This window comes from Lucilia sericata, unplaced genomic scaffold (assembly GCF_015586225.1).
Source record: "Lucilia sericata isolate MDLA Ls3-8-SP2 unplaced genomic scaffold, ASM1558622v1 Contig000541F_arrow, whole genome shotgun sequence".
In the NCBI taxonomy this organism is placed as follows: domain Eukaryota; kingdom Metazoa; phylum Arthropoda; class Insecta; order Diptera; family Calliphoridae; genus Lucilia; species Lucilia sericata.
Window position 1 is genome coordinate 147,860 of NW_023994551.1, and position 20,069 is coordinate 167,928.

Here is a 20,069-nt window from a genome sequence, read left to right on the forward strand (position 1 = left end):
TCTAATAATTTAATTAGATTAATACACAGAATTGTGAGAATTCTGTGTAAAATGTAATTTCAATAGTCGAAATAAATTAATTAATTTCTACAAAACATGAACTAATTTTTTTTATTCTCGCTTATAAATAAATTTAATGTAATTTTCAATGGATCTGTGCTTACTTCAATTTAATGTTTGTTTATAAAACATTGCCCAAAGGTTACTAGCTTGATTTGGTGAGGTTACATTTTAATTTCCGTTTGATAAGGAAACATTTTCTTAACTATCAACTAGTTTAAATAGTTCCAGAAATATGTAGGTGTGAGAAACCTTTTATTATGTTGATGTCTTCTTCTATAGTATAGATAAAAATACTTTACTGCTGAGCATTTATTTCCTCAGTTTTTTGGTTAAAATTGTTCCTAAAAACTAAAAAATGTTGGTATAGATATGTTTCCAAATCATAAAAAATCAGTAAAAATTATTAAAATTACACTGTGTGTAGTTTGTGAAGTCATGGATATATACGGACACCACGTGATACAAGACCAAATACCCAGTTTTGTCCAAAGTCATGCACTTTTTTATGTGCCCGCAAAGATTGGAGGCCTCGCTGTCATTTTTGAAAAAATATGATCATTTTTTCAAGCTCATACATTGCAAACTGTTTCTCAATTTTGATTTACACTCTGAGGCAAAGTTGTAGCTCTTGTCATAAAAAACAAAAATTGTAAACATATAATATAAAAATAACTTCATCTTCAATATAGTGTAGAGTATAATGAAGATGGGGAAGGTATAGTGAGGAGGGTATATTGAGTTTGTGCTGATGTTTGTAACGCATAAAATTATTGGTTATATACCTACCTTAAAGTATAGCAATCGGCTTGGAATCATTTTCTGAGTTAATTAAGCCATCCGTCCGTCCGTCTGTGTGTCCATGTAATCTTGTTATCAAAGCACAGCTCGTAATTTTTATGTTAATAAGGTAAAATTTAGCATATTGAGGGACTATATTCAATAGTCTCTATCTAAAATAACACAAGTTTTCAGAAGAGCAAAAGAACTGTTTATTTAGCTAGTTTGTGAAGAATTTTTTCTTATATAAAAAGAATTTAAAATTTTGCATTATTTGCAGAATTATTCACAAAATTATATCAAATAGAGCTTTTGTTTTATGAAAATTTTTTTACAACCCTTAGATAGAGAGTTTTTCATAGAAATATAAATTTTTTATTTAATTTAATATCAATAAATATTATATTTTATGCAATTGATGAAGTAATATAAACAAAATTGTTGAAAAAGCAACAGATTATAAGGTTTTGGTTCAAAATCAATGTTATATGATTAAACACGGCAATAAAATTAATCAAGTTAGTGTCATAATGAGCAATATCTCGAAAACCATTAAACCGATTTCAAATAGTTTTGCGGATTTGTGTTCAGCATGTCTAAATTAGTAAAAACACTTGTTTTGCAACAAAACAATTTTTGGATTTTTCTTATTATAAGATAGAGAAATTTGAAAATTGCTATAAAATTGCCAAAAAATATTTTTTTCTTTTGAAATTTATGTCACTGATGCGGGATAATTTGCTGGATATTATGCCATCAAAATCTTATTTTCATGAAAACGACAGATAGAGACTATTGAATATAGTCTCTCGATATGCTCTTCCCTTAACTCAAGAACGATGTCATGGGTACAACCGTTTCCCCTGCATTTGGGTATTATGGCTCATAATTATTTTAAATGTTCTGATATCTCTAAAACAATCTGTATAACTTTTTATATAAATAAAATGTATGCTGCCGATTTTGGTAACGATCGGGCCTTGTTTGACCCTAGCACCCGTACAAAATTCCCTTAAGAAAATGAATGTCAATAATTCATGTATTAGCACTAATATCACGGCGAAATTCTTCATAAATCGCTATAATGCCAGCGTAAATCCCTCTTATAAAATTTTGAAGTACCCCCATATAACTTAATCAAATCACTTCTTTTCTCAATTATCAATAAAATACTTCGGAATTAAGGTAAAAAACAACTTAAATGGTGTATTATTAAAAATAATACAGATTTTAATATACTCACTGGTGTAGGGTATCATAAGGTCGGCCATGCCCGACTATACATTTTACTTGTTTTTTTTTCATGTCAAGTAGAAAGTTTTACATTATGAAATCGCAGTGCTTTTATTAAGTACACCTGTACGTATACGTGTGAATGATTTAATGATTTTACAAATATTAAGTATACGCCAAATTAAATTTTTTTCAATTTTTTATTTGATTTCATGATAGAATTATTGAAGATTTGGATCCCCAATATATTTGTGGTTTTCAGAAAACTTTTTTCCACAAACATACATACTTATTTATGTTAAATGTTCTAGACAGAATTACAGACAGTTGGGCGGAGAGATGAAAGCTATTTAGTCGATTGCGCTGTCTATAAAGATCTGGAATATATATTTAGCTTGATTTATTTTTATACAAGAGTGACCCTTAAAATCTAGAAGACTGTAATATATTCAGGAATAATAAAAATATATCCTCATAAAAGCAAACACACAAATGTTGAGAAATAGACAAATATTTATAAATTCAACATAATTGTTAAATCTTATGTAAGTATGCCAAATTTACAGGAAATCTTATGCTATCCTGCTGGATTTTGAACCTTTTATAATAATGATTACTATTTGTCATATTTCCTCCCCTATAAATTCTACAAATGTTTAAATATTAAAAAAAAAATAATTTGCCAGGGTGCAGAAAAAAAAATAAATCTCAGTCTCTTTTTACACATTTGTTTAAGTCAATGAAATTCTAAACAAAAAATAAATCTCGTTTCATAATTTAAATAATAAATCAAAATTTCTGTGAACAAAATATTCTTAACTAACTTTAATTTACCAACAAATACGTATATTATGCTAAATATTTACAATATTCTCAAATTTAGTTTACAAGACGAGGACATGAAAATATTAAGAAAATAAAACAACAACAAAGTTAAGTTTATATTTATTATGATTTTCAACTAAATGCCTTGAGGCTCTTTAGACTTTTTCCAATGGTATTTTCTTACTTGTGTATTTACTTCGTCTCTACTTTTCTTAGTGAAATCAAGTCGACATTGGATTACATAGTTGGCTATGATCCATCACATAACACTCTACACAGTACGTGTGAATAGAAATATTTTGCATTCAAATATGTATGATTTACAACAAGTGTATTTTTCAATTGACTCTCATATAATGACGTAATCTCCACAAAATATAGAGGTATAATTATAATTTACATAGTTCGTATTATTTTTATCTTTCTATATGAAAAACATTTAAGATTTGATTTTAGAAACGTGGAAGCTCCAGCAAATTATTTATTGATTTTCCAAAAAAAAAAAAAAATGGACTAATTACTTTGGTTTCCCCGAATTTTTCTGATATGAAATTATGTTCTTCACAAAATGTAACCGATTAATGTAATTTCCCATACTATAGTGGTGTAGGGTATATACACATCTATACATATTCTCATACTGTTGTTATTTATGATATAGAATACATACAACAACATACATATAACTAAACATAAATAAAAATACATATGTATATATATACATAGTACTTCTATATTATTGATAGATATCTTAACATCATTCAACCATTCTGTCATTCTTTCCCAAAACCTCTTCACATTGGGTAAGTGAGTGTGAGCAAAATGTTGTTTGATATTAAAAGAGGGCAACATTTGAAGTGTGTAACCGATTTGCCACTTGAATTATTTGATAAAAATCAAAAAATCATATACTACAACAAAAACAACAACAAACATACGAGTAGAATCAGACAAACATACTCTTCTTTTGTAAGAAATAAATAAATGTGTTGCACGTAATGGTTAGACATAAAACTGAGGGTAGATGAATATAACTACAACAACTACACTAACAGAATGTATTTAAAGAATCACAACTAAAAGAAAAAAAATAAAAAATCAAAGGGAAACAAAAGTTGTTCTCCTTATGATGGCTTTTCTTATTTAACAATGATAACGATTTTATTCTTATTAAATGTTTTATAGCAGAATAATAAAGCATTTAAACTTTAACATTTAATGCGTTTTCTTAGAAATATGGAACGGAAACAAAAATAAATCTGTAAGAAATTTCTAGTTATAGAGTAAATATATTAGGAAACGAGCTATAACTTATGGGAAAACAGTTACATAGTTTTTTTTCTGAAAATTTATTAAACAAAATTTTAAGCTGTTTTTAATTAATTTAGTTAAACAATTTTAAAAATTGTATACATGTATTGTAAACTTCAGTTCTAGTTCAGTTCTAGTTCAGTTCTAGTTCAGTTCTAGTTCAGTTCTAGTTCAGTTCTAGTTCAGTTCTAGTTCTAGTTCAGTTCTAGTTCAGTTCTAGTTCAGTTCTAGTTCAGTTCTAAGTTCATTCAGTATTTCTAGTTCATGTTCTAGTTCATTCTAGTTCAGTTCTAGTTCAGTTCTAGTTCAGTTCTAGTTCAGTTCTAGTTCAGTTCTAGTTCAGTTCTAGTTCAGTTCTAGTTCAGTTCTAGTTCAGTTCTAGTTCAGTTCTAGTTCGTTCTAGTTCAGTTTCTAGTTCAGTTTAGTTTCAGTTCTAGTTCAGTTCTAGTTCAGTTCTAGTTCAGTTCTAGTTCAGTTCTAGTTCAGTCTAGTTCAGTTCTAGTTCAGTTCTAGTTCAGTTCTAGTTCAGTTCTAGTTCAGTCTAGTTCAGTTCTAGTTCAGTTCTAGTCAGTCTAGTTCAGTTCTAGGTCAGTTCTAGTTCAGTTCTAGTTCAGTTCTAGTTCAGTTCTAGTCAGTTCTAGTTCAGTTCTAGTTCAGTTCTAGTTCAGTTCTAGTTCAGTTCTAGTTCAGTTCTAGTTCGTTCTAGTTCAGTTCTAGTTCAGTTCTAGTTCAGTTCTAGTTCAAGTTCTAGTTCGTCTAGTTCAGTCTAGTTCAGTTCTAGTTCAGTTCTAGTTCAGTTTCTAGTTCAGTTCTAGTTCAGTTCTAGTTCAGTTTAGTTCTAGTTCAGTTCTAGTTCAGTTCTAGTTCAGTTCTAGTTCAGTTCTAGTTCAGTTCTAGTTCAGTTCTAGTTCAGTTCTAGTTCAGTTCTAGTTCAGTTCTAGTTCAGTTCTAGTTCAGTTCTAGTTCAGTTCTAGTTCAGTTCTAGTTCAGTTCTAGTTCAATTCTAGTTCAGTTCTAGTTCAGTTCTAGTTCAGTTCTAGTTCAGTTCTAGTTCAGTTCTAGTTGTTCAGTTCTAGTTCAGTTCTTCAGTTCTAGTTCAGTTCTAGTTCAGTTCTAGTTCAGTTCTAGTTCAGTTCTAGTTCAGTTCTAGTTCAGTTCTAGTTCAGTTCTAGTTCAGTTCTAGTTCAGTTCTAGTTCAGTTCTAGTTCAGTTCTAGTTCAGTTCTAGTTCAGTTCTAGTTCAGTTCTAGTTCAGTTCTAGTTCAGTTCTAGTTCAGTTCTAGTTCAGTTCTAGTTCAGTTCTAGTTCAGTTCTAGTTCAGTTCTAGTTCAGTTCTAGTTCAGTTCTAGTTCAGTTCTAGTTCAGTTCTAGTTCAGTTCTAGTTCAGTTCTAGTTCAGTTCTAGTTCAGTTCTAGTTCAGTTCTAGTTCAGTTCTAGTTCAGTTCTAGTTCAGTTCTAGTTCAGTTCTAGTTCAGTTCTAGTTCAGTTCTAGTTCAGTTCTAGTTCAGTTCTAGTTCAGTTCTAGTTCAGTTCTAGTTCAGTTCTAGTTCAGTTCAGTTCTAGTTCAGTTGAATCTACTATCACACCTAACTAAAAGCAAAAGTGTGATATTTAACAGGTGTTCAAACACTTAATTTTTCAAAAAAAAAAAATCCAATCGCTAATAAACCAATTTGAGACATAGTTATAAAAGTTAGTAAAAGTATTTTATGAGATATTGATTCAAAGTATTAATAGCCATACTACTCCACCTATGGGTTTTTATACTATTATCCAACACATTCACACAGATAAATGAAACCAATAAAATGTTTACTAAATTTTCACACCTTATTAAAATTTTTACGGTCATTATAAAGAATAAATGGTGCTGACTATCTAGGATAAAAATCATTTTATATATCCATTAATGTGATTATATTTCTACTCTTACTTGGTTTTTCTGTTAACTCGCCTTATTGTAAATTAATTAATTTTTTTTAAGCTTTTTGTATGTTAATTTTCATATTCAATAATCATGAAATGAATGATTCCATTTAACAACTAAAACCATAAATAACAATAAAAACATGAATATTTTTACTTTTCTAGAAATAAAAGCGGATTGCTATTGTATTTTATGTATGTATATTGCAACGAATGAGTGGAAAAAGTTTGAGCTACCAATAGGAAATTTCAAAGTTTCCTAACCACACATACATTTTTAATTTAGAACTGAACTAGAATATACCAATATTTAATAAAAATAACCAATTAAGTTTAGCCGGTCAAGGTCAATCATATGACAACCTACACAAGTTATGAAACTTATTTAATAATTACAAGATTTACAAGATCCAACTTGTTTAATTTTAGGAACAATATTTTTATTCGTAATAAAAATCGCAACAAAGCCAATATACCATTCAATCAACGGAGAATTTAGATCAATTGTTAATTTTCTTATATTTCCTACTGGTATTTAAAAAACTACCTTAATAATTATATTTTTCGTTATTTCCAATTTTTAGTCATAACATTGTTAAAGCTAAAAACGCAAATATTCAACTGTAGACATTTCCTCTACTTTAGTGATTATTTATTATTATTAGCTTTTTATATTCTGCCGTTAGACCTTTTTATAACAACAGTAACAACAATTAATGAAACAAAATGAACGAAAAATCACAAAACTACAAAAATCATATTCATGCTGAAAAAATAACTAAAACTGAGTTGAATGGCGAGACTATTTCTATTAAAATTTCGAGATGAAAGGAAACTGATAAGAAAAACTTACATAAACACAAAAAAGCTCATAAAAATTTGTTGTTTTTTTCTAAATTAGGAAAATTTATTTAATTCTTATTTGCTAAACAAACAATATAAAAAAATACGAATCCCATACACTGCGAATCACTTAAATAAGGAATTTAATTTCATCAGTTTTGAATGAATATATCTTGTAAAGTAGATATCTGAGTTGATTTGATTTTGCCGTATAAAAGACCATATTCTTACTACTAATTCGGTCGAAATAATGAACAGATTTTCTTCGTTCTTCTAAAGAACATTTTTTTTCTATATCTATAATTGAATTAGGGCTTTTTATAAATAACTTGAAAGGTATTATATTAAAAATTAGAAAACTGGCAGATTATTGTTATAATGCCAAAGGAAAGTATTTTGAACTTCAGAAAAATAGGACTCGAAAAGTTTCATAGAAATTATAAAAATTATATTAATCTAGTGATAGCTCCAAAACATGTTGTTCCACCTTTTAAATAATCATTTGTACGAACGCGTCCCTAACAATCCTCAGCTAGACAGCAAACCACAGTTTTAAAACTCCAAATATTCGTTCAAAATCTTTATTTAGGTAATAGGCAGCGTATATTTTATTAAAACTAAATAATTAGAAAATAATACATGTTTGCATCCATGTATGTAATTGCTAGTACTAGAACTGAACTAGAACTGAACTAGAACTGAACTAGAACTGAACTAGAACTGAACTAGAACTGAACTAGAACTGAACTAGAACTGAACTAGAACTGAACTAGAACTGAACTAGAACTGAACTAGAACTGAACTAGAACTGAACTAGAACTGAACTAGAACTGAACTAGAACTGAACTAGAACTGAACTAGAACTGAACTAGAACTGAACTAGAACTGAACTAGAACTGAACTAGAACTGAACTAGAACTGAACTAGAACTGAACTAGAACTGAACTAGAACTGAACTAGAACTGAACTAGAACTGAACTAGAACTGAACTAGAACTGAACTAGAACTGAACTAGAACTGAACTAGAACTGAACTAGAACTGAACTAGAACTGAACTAGAACTGAACTAGAACTGAACTAGAACTGAACTAGAACTGAACTAGAACTGAACTAGAACTGAACTAGAACTGAACTAGAACTGAACTAGAACTGAATTAGAACTGAACTAGAACTGAACTAGAACTGTCTTATAGAATTAGCAATTCATTACTTCTTTTGTGTTGTGGTTATTATTTGATAAAGAAATATTAAGTTTATAAAATAGGAATAGAAAATATTTTGTTGCCAAACCAATAAAAATAACAGTTTTATGTTCGTGTTGTATTTTCCCAACCACTGGTCATGAGTAGTTAATTGGCTTTTAGTTTTCTGAAACTATTTAAAGAGTCTTTAGTTTAGTTTTTATATTTTGTTGTAAAATAAAGGTGCTTAATTTCTTTTTGTGTAATATAATTTAGGAATTATGTATGACAATAAGTATTAGGAAGGAAGGTTTGAAAATTAATTACTTATATAACTAAACAGCATTACCCTCTCCGATTTTGATGAAATTCACACATTGTTTGCATAAATACCTACAAAATTTAAAAACACTGATAAAATCTAAACCGTAGAAAATTTGAAAATTGTGACGAACTTTAAATTTTAGATTTAGCAAATAATATGTGCACCGAATTTCATCGAATATTTTTAAAATTACAAACTTATATTAAGTAGGTATGTTTGTATTTATATTCAAAAGTATATACTTATGTCTCTTAATACTGTCTATAATACATCTACTTCATAAATAATTAATTGCGTAGTTCGACTATCTATGTAGGCCACCACCTGCACAAATATCTCTAGGGCGTATGATTATTGTTTTATTCTCATAATACGTATGCGCTAAGATGTGAAATTTATTTTGCAAAAAATTTTGGAGAAATCTACTATTAAGAAAAATTGATGGAGAGGAGGTAACATATTTTTTAATTTTATCAATTTCTAATACCAGTTTTATTACTAGCTGCCTTTTAAAAATCTATCTACAGTTTAAACGATAACCGAAGTTGGAGTTAACGGGGCTAAGTATATTATATTCAATAGTTTGATTTATACAATTTTTAAAACTTGCATAATTAAATAGTTTTTTAAGTTTCCAATTTGCCTTTTAGATCAAATTTTGAAATATATATACATATGTATGCACAATATTTAATAACGCTATAAAATGTAAATTTATATCATCTGCTTAATCACACCAAAATGTTATTTAACACTTTAAGTATTAAAGATTATATTGGTTTAGCTTTAACATTATGTTTTGTAGACAAAAATACAGCTATCCACAAGTACGTACATTTAATAAAATAAATGTATTTATGTTTAAAAGTACAAACAGAATACGATTTTTGATTTTGAAATCTTAATCAGTAATGTGTTAACCAACAGTGTGTAAATACAACTTAATCCTTGACACTTATGTCATTCATAAGGTTTTGTAAATACATATATTTATGTAAATTATATAAAGGAATTTTCTATATTTAAGTATATAAAATCATTATCATCATTACATTCATCTTAGTGTTTGTTGTATGTATATTTATACAAATACCAAAATATTTTATGCACACATACTTATGTACATCCATGTCAATTTATGTTTATGTTTGTACTTGTGTATATGTGTGTGTTTGTTTGTTTGTTCATTTGTTTGTGAACGTTTAAGTATATTTTATTCCAATGTACATCTTTTTTCGATGTCATATACCGTTATTTTGTTTACTTTTCAGCTTATTTACGCTTCATGACACATGTGGCTTTCCGAATTTTCACTTAAAGCTTTTATGTATTTTGTAATTTTTTTTCTTGTGTTTTTAATGCCCCTATATGCACATTAGATTAGTCCTTAAAAAAGGATTTATTATTTCTTTGGAATTAGCTCCATATTCATAATGAAGTTTTAAATTTATTAAAAGTTTATAACACAAAATTTGATTATGAATAACGTTTGGTGTTTATCATTTTCGAACAGATTTTAACATGAAGAGCAATCTAATGATTTTAAATAACCGACAAAATAAGTCTGATATGGTGAAAAAATCTTCTAAGTGATATCTAAATTTTGAGAACAGATCTAATATACATACATACATACATACATACATACATACATACATACATACATACATACATACATACATACATACATACATACATACATACATACATACATACATACATACATACATACATACATACATACATACATACATACATACATACATACATACATACATACATACATACATACATACATACATACATACATACATACATACATACATACATACATACATACATACATACATACATACATACATACATACATACATACATACATACATACATACATACATACATACATACATACATACATACATACATACATACATACATACATACATACATACATACATACATACATACATACATACATACATACATACATACATACATACATACATACATACATACATACATATACATACATACATACATACATACATACATATGTAATATGTGTATGTATATTTGGCAATTATTGTTTGTTTCCGTTAGTTTTAAACCATACTCCCCTAGAGTATGGAGGGTATTATCCGTTAGTGGTGAGATTTGAAAAGTATCTTTATATATCTAGAGAGCTCGCTACCATATTAGACCTACTTTTTGAATTCTGACTTAATGTTGGGAAATTGTTTTAATATAAAGTTACTCTATTAAGTTTACTCATATATATTATAGAGTGTCATATAGTCGGACATATTCCAATATATTTTCTTACTCATTTTATTTTCTGCAAAATATTTATATTTGTGTTAATTTGTCCGAAATAAAAGCATATTGAAATCTCGACATTATTGCGGATTAGTTTACACATAAAAAGTTATTTGTTTAGCAAGATTACGCAAGGAAATCACTTGATATATAAATTTAACTAAATTAAATGTTTGCTTTTTATATAAAGAATTAAATTATAGGTTTGCAGAAAAAACTTACCGATTTTTTAATAAACGACACAAAACCATAACCTTTAGATTTTAATGTCTGAGGATCACGAACAACTCTGCAGTCTCTAAAAGTAAAAGAAAAATAATTGTTAATAAATAAAAATATTTAAAAATATATTTCTTATTTAATACATACTACATATTAAACTTATTACGTTTAACTATGAAATAAAAATACTCTTAACAATAAAAAAATATATATGTATGTTAACACATAAAGCCTCTATGAAAACCATAAAAAATCACTGTTTACCACAGTTAACCTAAACCAATAACCAGAATTTTAACCCAAGAAATCTTGGTAAGAAATCTGTTACTCCATATTCTTGCACTTTTAGCTCCTCAACTTGCAATATGGAGCTTATCCTTCTCAAACACATTAAATGGTTTTCAATTTAAATCCTTAGAGTGCTGTGAGTGTCGGATGAAAGAAATAGTATTTACAAATATATTTTCAACATTGCAATGGCATTGGCTTGAGTAATTCAGTTGAAGAAAACATGGCCACAAACCAATGTGTGCAAGGAAGTGTAATATAAAAATACGCGCACTTGTAGATAAAAAAAAAATTAAATAACTATGTATAAACCAGTTGTAGGATATAACGTTAAAAAGGCTTTGAGGTATAAGCAAATAAAGGGACATAAAAAAATATTTATTTATTTTTTGATTTCTTTGAAAAAACTGTTTGCGAAAAGTGTTAACTTAAAAATGGTTATTATGTTGAGTAAGTAAGAAAATTGAATTATATGCAAAGTTCCCTCAGTTGAGTTTGTGAGCTATGTAGGAACTGATTGCTTAAGAGCATTCAGAGCTACTACAACTAACTAATAAATCAATATATAAGTAGTTAAAATAGGGAAATAAATCTGTAATTTCAAACGGTTGGTCTGATTATAAAAAAGTTGCACATGCCTACAATGAAACTGTTTCTGAATTTCAACTTTAATTTGAAGGTTATAAACTAACATGCAGCAGGTCCGGATGCACCGGACCTGCCAAATAAAACAAGCAGGAAAGTATAGTCGGGCATGGTCGAATATCGGCTTAGTCATTTATGCCTATATAAGACTTAGTTGTGCCAATTTTTGGAGATATAGTAGTATATTTGAGTTAAAACTCCCAAATCGGAAGGTCAGGTTGTATGGGGGCTAGGTGAAATAATGGACCGATTTGAACTATTTTCAGTAGACATCGTTCTTGTACCAAAAAACTCGTATGGTCCAAATTTTATCAAAATACAAGGTTTACATGGACAGCCAGCCAGCCGGACAGACGGACATATCTTAATCGACTCAGAAAGTAATTCTGAGTCTAGTGGTATACTCTAAGGTGGATATAAGACCTATATTTTTGTGCCCCCCCACTATAATGGTGTAGGGTATAATGAGTGTGGCGGTCATTTGCTTAAGAGGACGGTAATATCAAATTGTCTTCAATTGCGAGATTGTCTGTTAATATATGTTTCATTCCCACCACGCTTAAGTTTATTATTAACACTAAACAAAAATTTGAAATCGATACTACAGTTATGTTACTTAAATCGATTGTTATCGGTTTCTATTATTTTTTGTAAAAATTCTATTGCATTTTTCTTTATTAGATTATTATTTAAATCATTCGTATTGTAACATATATAATTTCATTAAAATGCGCTTTTATTTTATAATTAATTTTATTTATAATTTGTGTACTACTGATATACATATTGTGCAACAGACAATTTAAAATATATATTTTTATATAAATTATAATTAGAGTAATATATGTATGTATGTATGTATTTATAAATACTGTTGTAATAAAGCAAAAGCACATAAGTTGTTTTTACGAAGTTCTATATTCCATTAGATATTTCAAATGTGAAAAATATATCGAAGATATATCAAAGAAGAAAGAAAATATGGCAAATGTTAAGCCTTTATTTTAAAGCTGACAGAATGGACTTTTAGATGACATACATCATTTTATAAATAAAGTTGTCTAAGTGCTGTTATAACCTCACAAAAAGGGGCAAAATTGTTTATTCAAACTTCAGGACACGATATCTTAAATAGCTGATGTGTTAGATTAATTCTAAGGCCGGATTTAGTGCAGTTTAATACTTCATAAAAGTATACTTTAGTCTCTGGGTTAAACATTTGTTAGCCTTTGTTATTATTGCATAACTTGAAATATGCACTTTTTCCTTCACATACATACATATGTATTATATACATACATGCCTATATACAACAATTGTGTGTATGTGTTTTTTTTTTTTTTGTAGAAATGTCTATAGTTTTCATTTAGTTTTTGTAATTTATTGAAATGGAATTTTCTGTTGTCATAACAAATTATGACTACTATCTGGGTATATTGATCTTTTGGCTCCGTTCAAGTATTGTTTGCAACATCATATCCAATATCATATTTCACTATCGATAAGCATCACTTAATATTTTTTAACATCAACATACATGCATATCGACAAAATTTATATAAATTCGAGGGTGATCTCAAAATTCTTTTTTTAAATTTTAAAATATTAAAGAACAATATAAATTAATATAATAAATAAAAAATGAAAATGTGTCTTGAGTGTCTCTTAAGAGAAGTTTTTCAAATTAATTTAAACATGTAATGTAAATTCAAAGAGAATTTCGAATGAGAGTTCCATATATGAATATACCCTTTTATCATTTTATTAACGGTGGTAATTAATTTATTAGACATATGTTGAGTATTAAGTCCTGTCAAAGAAAATCTATTCTGATCGAAAGTGAAATTACTTTTATTAAAACTATTGATTAATAATTAAAATAACGATAACAAATTTTAATTCTACGTTAAACAAGTGAAAATGTCGGGTATGGCTGACCTTTGATCTTCAATACATAAATTACACAGGTCGACAAATTTTTAACCCATATACCAAAGTAAAGTTTTCTTGAGCTACGCTGAATTCGAAAGAGTGCCAAGTTGTCATGGCGCTGTTATAACGTCTCAAAAATTGCCAAAATTTGCGTTTCAAACTTCAGGAAACGATATCTCGTGCCGGTATAAGTTAGTCGAAACCCTCAACTTTTTTCAAATTTTGTCGGCGTGTGTTATTGATTTCAAAACATTTTCTGAAGAAGACTTTGTATAGGGGATAGGGTCAAATGAGGCCCAATTATTACGAAAATCAGCATTATCAATTATACTAAATTATATAAAACAAAATGTTTCTGAATTTTATAGAGATACATACTAGAACATTGAATATAAATATGAGTTCCAAAACTCTATTTGGGGGTACGGTTGTGTGGGGGCTAGGTGAAATAATATAACCTTATTTAATAGGTCTGATCTTATTGTGCCAAATTTCTTCAAATTACTTAAAAAATTGCGACCTGTAGTTTGATTACAAGGTTTACATAGACGGACAGATGGACAGACAAACGGACAGACAGACAGGCACATCACTGAATCAATTCAAAAAATGATTCTGAGACGATTGGTATACTTTAAGATGTTTCTATGCGTTACAACGGTATATAAACGAAAATAATTCCACTTTCGATCTGAATGGAATTCCGTCCCAGGCCTGATCATATGGCATTAATATACATGTATTTTATAAGAGAAATCAACTTTTTGCACTGCCCTCAAACATTAACTTACATTAAAAGCATTCCCAATAGTTTTTGTATCTGTGACTATGTGCAAACGTTTTATTTTATTTTTAGAATACAAAAGTGTCTAAAAGTGAATGTATTACAAACACTTTGCATACATACACACTTACTTACATCTACTCATATGTATACAATGCATGTAAAGTAGTAAGTGTTTGTGTAGAAGTACATACTTATATGCCTTTGTTTACAACCTGCAGTTCGTAGTGGCTGTTTCCAGTAAGGGATTTTACTAGGCTTTCTTAGGAAAAACTACACAGAGTATTCTAATACGTGGAATACAAATTTATTGGCTCAATTTTCTATAATATTTTCAAAAACTGTATAAACTAACTTCTTTCTAGATTACTGGGATACACTTATATATAAAACTGCCGGTTATTGAGCAAATACATTTAATTTTTTCTCGTGTGCGTTGTATAGATGTGTTAAAATGTTGTATGTTCAAACATGCAATAGACCTGCATCCAATCTTATGTTTTTTTTTTGGGATTTTTCACATACTTTAGTGATGTATGCACGTTGTACACTATGCAAAAATATATTTGAAGATTTTTAACATAAAACAAACATAACCTATGGCTTTAGTTTGGTAAGAAAATGTAAAAAAAAGAATAAAATCTAAAGTAATATATCGTATCGTTTGACAACAGTGTGACAAATATGATGGAATACAATATTTGTAAATTATTTTTAATCTATTTAGTGTTAAAGTAAGTAAAAGGTAATAAATGTAGACAATAAAAATAAGTAAAAGTATCCATTAGCTGCTCCCATCTCTCTTTTAAACTTATACTAAGAGTGGAGCCATTTGTATGTAGAAGAAATAAGATACTGATGTTCCCATCGAAAATATAACTTTAGTCCCTTTTAAGGCTTTTTTAAATTCTTTCTTATTTCACCCATTGGAATGTTATGAAATTTGTATATCGTATGAAATGCCTTTGAGATACACCTTCAATGGCGATAAGCCATTTCAAGAATATTAAAACTTTTAAACTTCTTTGGAAAACATTTTTCTTGAGACAAAAACGAGTCAAGGCAGTAAAGGCCCTGTGCTCATCTGTGTTAATTATAAATGAGCTTCCACCAAGCGCGTTATGAATACATATTATCTTGATTTGTATTTAATAATATTTGTCACTTGATTCACAATGGATATTTCCTTAACTCAATCTATAACGGTTTCTTATTTTATTTCCAATATATACATATATACATACAATGTCATATATACATACTCTTGTTTTTACAAAGACAGACGTACAAAAACCACAAGAATGTTAAAGTTAAGTAAATATTTTAAATAAAGTATATTCACATTATTGTGAAAATGTACATAGGGGCCTCTTTATATAAATATATACAGGGGCAATTTCATGTCTAGAGACCCAACTCAAAAATGCGATTTCGATCGAATTTGCACCAAGGTTAGTACTATTACATAGTAGGACAGACACTCCTGAACTCCTTTGGACAATTTTTGCTATGACCAATAGGAGAAAAGTTACACTCATTTGAATAAAACCCTGTATGACCAAAATGTCCAACTTTGATCATCTCTAAGTTCGGCAGTTCTTGACCGATAGAGCTGGAAATTTGTGTCTGACCTACTATCAAATAGTACTAACATTAGAGCAAATTTCGTCAAAATCTATTTTTGAGTTGGGTCACTTGACATGAAATTACCCATATATATATACAGGGTGTTCTACAATCAGTCTTGACTACAAGTTAGCATCATAGGTATGATGAAATAGAATAAAAGGTTCTTCTATATACAACTATTTATCCTATTTTATATAGATGAAACTATCTTAAAGCATATATGTAAATTAAACATATTTAAATAAGCGATAAGTTTCGCATTTACATTAAATCAATTAGAGGCATTTAATATAAGGGCAATTTCATGTCAAGTGACCCAACTCAAAAAATCGATTTTGATGAAAACGAAATCGAAGGCTAGTACTATTGGATAAAAGGCCAGCTCTATCGGTCCAGAGTGTGTCAAAGTTGGACATTTTGGTCATACAGGGTTTTATTTAAATGAATGCAACTTTTCACTTATTGGTCCTAACAAATATTGTCCAAAGGAGTTCAGAGAGCTGTTTCATTGTTTCCAAAAAAAAAAAAAAAATAATTTGTTTTTTTTTCAAAAAAACTCTTTTTTGTTGTTTAAAAGAAAGCTTAGACAAATTTCTTTAAGGGCTTTATAGTCCCATTATGGGATGCGAGTGGGATATCTATCAAAACGTAATATTTTTTAACTTATGAAAAATATTTTTTTCTATATTTGTCACTTAATTTTCAATTATTTTTTCAAAATAAACGTTTTTGTTGTATTTTTTTTTTGCTCAAAAGTAAGCTTAGACCATTGCCTTTAAGAGCTTTGTGGTTACTTAGTGGGATACTTCCAAATCGAAAGACTACGATTTTGAAAGTTGGGTCACTTGACACGAAATTACCCATAAGTATTTATCGCCTCTTCTTATAATCACTTATGAGTAAAAATTTACTTTAAACTTTCGTTATTTATTATATTTTAAACCTCAAAGTATAACTTAGTTCTATTGATTTTAATAAACTTTTAAAAATGTATTATGTTAAATCTTGCTCACCTTTATATCTACTTAAAAATTTAATATTTCCTTAAATAAAACGCCTTTTGAGAATACTTTAAAATATGTTAAACATATAAAATTTTCACTTAATTTTTATGCAAACAAAAATCGAACAGGACCCTAAAACTTTAAAGAAAAATCTCCATTTACTAACAATAGACGAACAAAAAAATAGAAAGTAGAAAAGAAACATTTGTTAAACTTTATCAAGAAGTCATATTATTTAATAGAATTGTTCGTTCTTTTTTATTTTTAATGTATGCAGTCAACTACTTGTGGAGAAAAATGCTAAAAAGTCTGCAAATAAAAATTTACTTTGAATAAATTACTACAAAAAAAAAAAAAATCAACAAAAAGAAAAAAAGTTATTCGAAAAAAAAAAACAAGCAAATGTAAAAGTAAACGAAACGAAGAACAAATTTTAAACAAACAAATGAAAACCGATAACGGCCACAGACAAACATTAGATACATACTTATTAGGTATTCCAATAGAATAGAATATTTTCACAAAAATTAAATATGGAAAAAATGTAAATGGATAGAAATTGTTGAAAAATATATACAGTTAAATTTTTCAGTACTAGAAAATAAGTGTATTCAAATCTATTATTTGATTAAGAATATTGCTGGAGATTATTTGAACTTTCGCTACAATTTTCGAGATAGCTTGTGAACGTTGGTATTATGTATACTTGTTTGTACATAGCTGTGGAAATTATAAATATCAATCATAAATGAGATTAAATCAAATGTGTTTTACGAGTTTCATTGTTTAACAGAGAGATGTTGATTTTTGTTGAAAAGCTTTTCGAAGAGAGGTATAATTTTTTTGATTAAAAAATAAGGCGAGCTGGGTTGACTATGATTTTGAAAATAATTTCAATGTGGTAATTAAAACACATTTATTCATACAATAAAAAAGCTTAAATTAATGAGATACAGATTAAAAAGCTTTACTAAGCTAAGTTATTAGTGTCAGAGAAGGTAAAAACTGAAGTTAATCGAAATGAATTATGGTACAACGAGATATTTTGCTTAAGTAAAGCTGGACAATAAGTGTAGGTTTTTGTGTATTAGGAAAAGCTTTTCTATAGCTTAGTTAAGCTATAACTTATATCGTGAGTTCTTTAAATCCCTTACTAGATCAGTAAGTTAAGCTTTTCTTCATCTTAAAATATAATTTTCTAAAAGCTAATCGAAATGAATTAAGGTACAACGAGATATTTTGGTTAAGTAAAGCTGGACAATAAATGTAGGTTTTCGTGTATTATGAAAAGCTTTTCTATAGCTCAGTTAAGCTATAACTTATACCGTGAGTTCTTTAGATCCCTTACTAGATCAGTAAGTAAAGCTTTTCTTCATCTTAAAATATAATTTTCTAAAAGCTAATCGAAATGAATTAAGATACAACTAGATATTTTGCTTAAGTAAAGTGTAGGTTCATGTATTAGGAAAAGCTTTTCTATAGCTCAGTTAAGCTATAACTTTTATCGTGAGTTCTTTAGATCCCTTACTAGATCAGTAAGTTAAGCTTTTCTTCATCTTAAAATATAATTTTCTAAAAGCTAATCTCCATGAATTAAGGTACAACTAGATATTTTGCTTAAGTAAAGCTGGACAATAAGTGTAGGTTTTTGTGTATTAGGAAAAGCTTTTCTATAGCTTAGTTAAGCTATAACTTATATCGTGAGTTCTTTAGATCCCTTACTAGATCAGTAAGTTAGGATTTTCTTCATCTTAAAATATAATTTTCTAAAAGCTAATCGAAATGAATTAAGATACAACTAGATATTTTGCTTAAGTAAAGTGTAGGTTTATGTATTAGGAAAAGCTTTTCTATAGTTCAGTTAAGCTATAACTAATATAGTGAGTTCTTTAGATCCTTTTCTAAGCTTTTAAGCTTTTCTAAAAAGAAGACGTTTTTCTAAAAATGTACTTAAGAAAACTTAACTTATATTAAGTATTCGTCATTATAGTGATTTTCGGAAGGAAATTTTTTAGAGGGACCTTAGTCTATAATGGATCAAAATCTACATAATTGAAATAAGTAATTTATTGTAATAAATCTTTTTATCGATTTTTTTAGGGTTAATTACCGATTCCGATTTAGTCTATTCTTACGAGTAAAATTTATCACGATTGCAGTTTAACTTATATTTCCTGGAGACATATATATGAAGATTAGGCAATGTCGTTTACAGATATTAATAATTACACAGGCCAACAAAATTAAAGAAGTCAAACTCAAAGTATACTTTTCTTAAGGATTGAGATGCTCTGATTTAAAAAATCAATTAAGTTCAATCTGGCGATTTCTAAATAGCAGTTTAATATCTGTTATATCTTTTTCCTTCTTCGAAATATTTTAACTTAGTTTGTTTAAAGCTTTAGGTTAAATGTTAAACCTTTATTCTAACATCGAAACATAGGAATGACATAAAAATTTGACAAATAGAGATGAAATTTTTGTGGGTCAAAGACCAATATTTCGATGAATTAGAAACTGGATAATCAAGTCAATATTACACCACCAGTTTGATGATATAATATTGACTTTAATGAAATTGAGAAAAAGAGAGCTCTTAATATTATCCCCTTTTCTTCATCAACCATCAATAAAATTGATCTAAATATGTTGAATTTATTTTAAATGATTGTAAATATTTTATCAAAATGAAGCATATTTTTCGTCGACAAGAACCATAGAAAAAAATGTATATTTTATCTTGATTTTTTTATTTGTTTATGCAAC

At 28.1% G+C, this 20,069-nt stretch overlaps 1 protein-coding gene across 1 annotated transcript in view; it reads right to left on the reverse strand.

The window, feature by feature from the left end:
- The window catches only part of LOC119605962 (nucleolysin TIA-1-like), a 103,700-nt gene that overhangs the window by 29,481 nt on the left and 54,150 nt on the right, over positions 1-20,069 (reverse strand). The window contains exon 2 of the mRNA XM_037959315.1: positions 11,022-11,097. The gene's annotated coding sequence lies outside the window, so the exon portion shown is untranslated. The remainder of the gene's footprint in view (positions 1-11,021; positions 11,098-20,069) is intronic.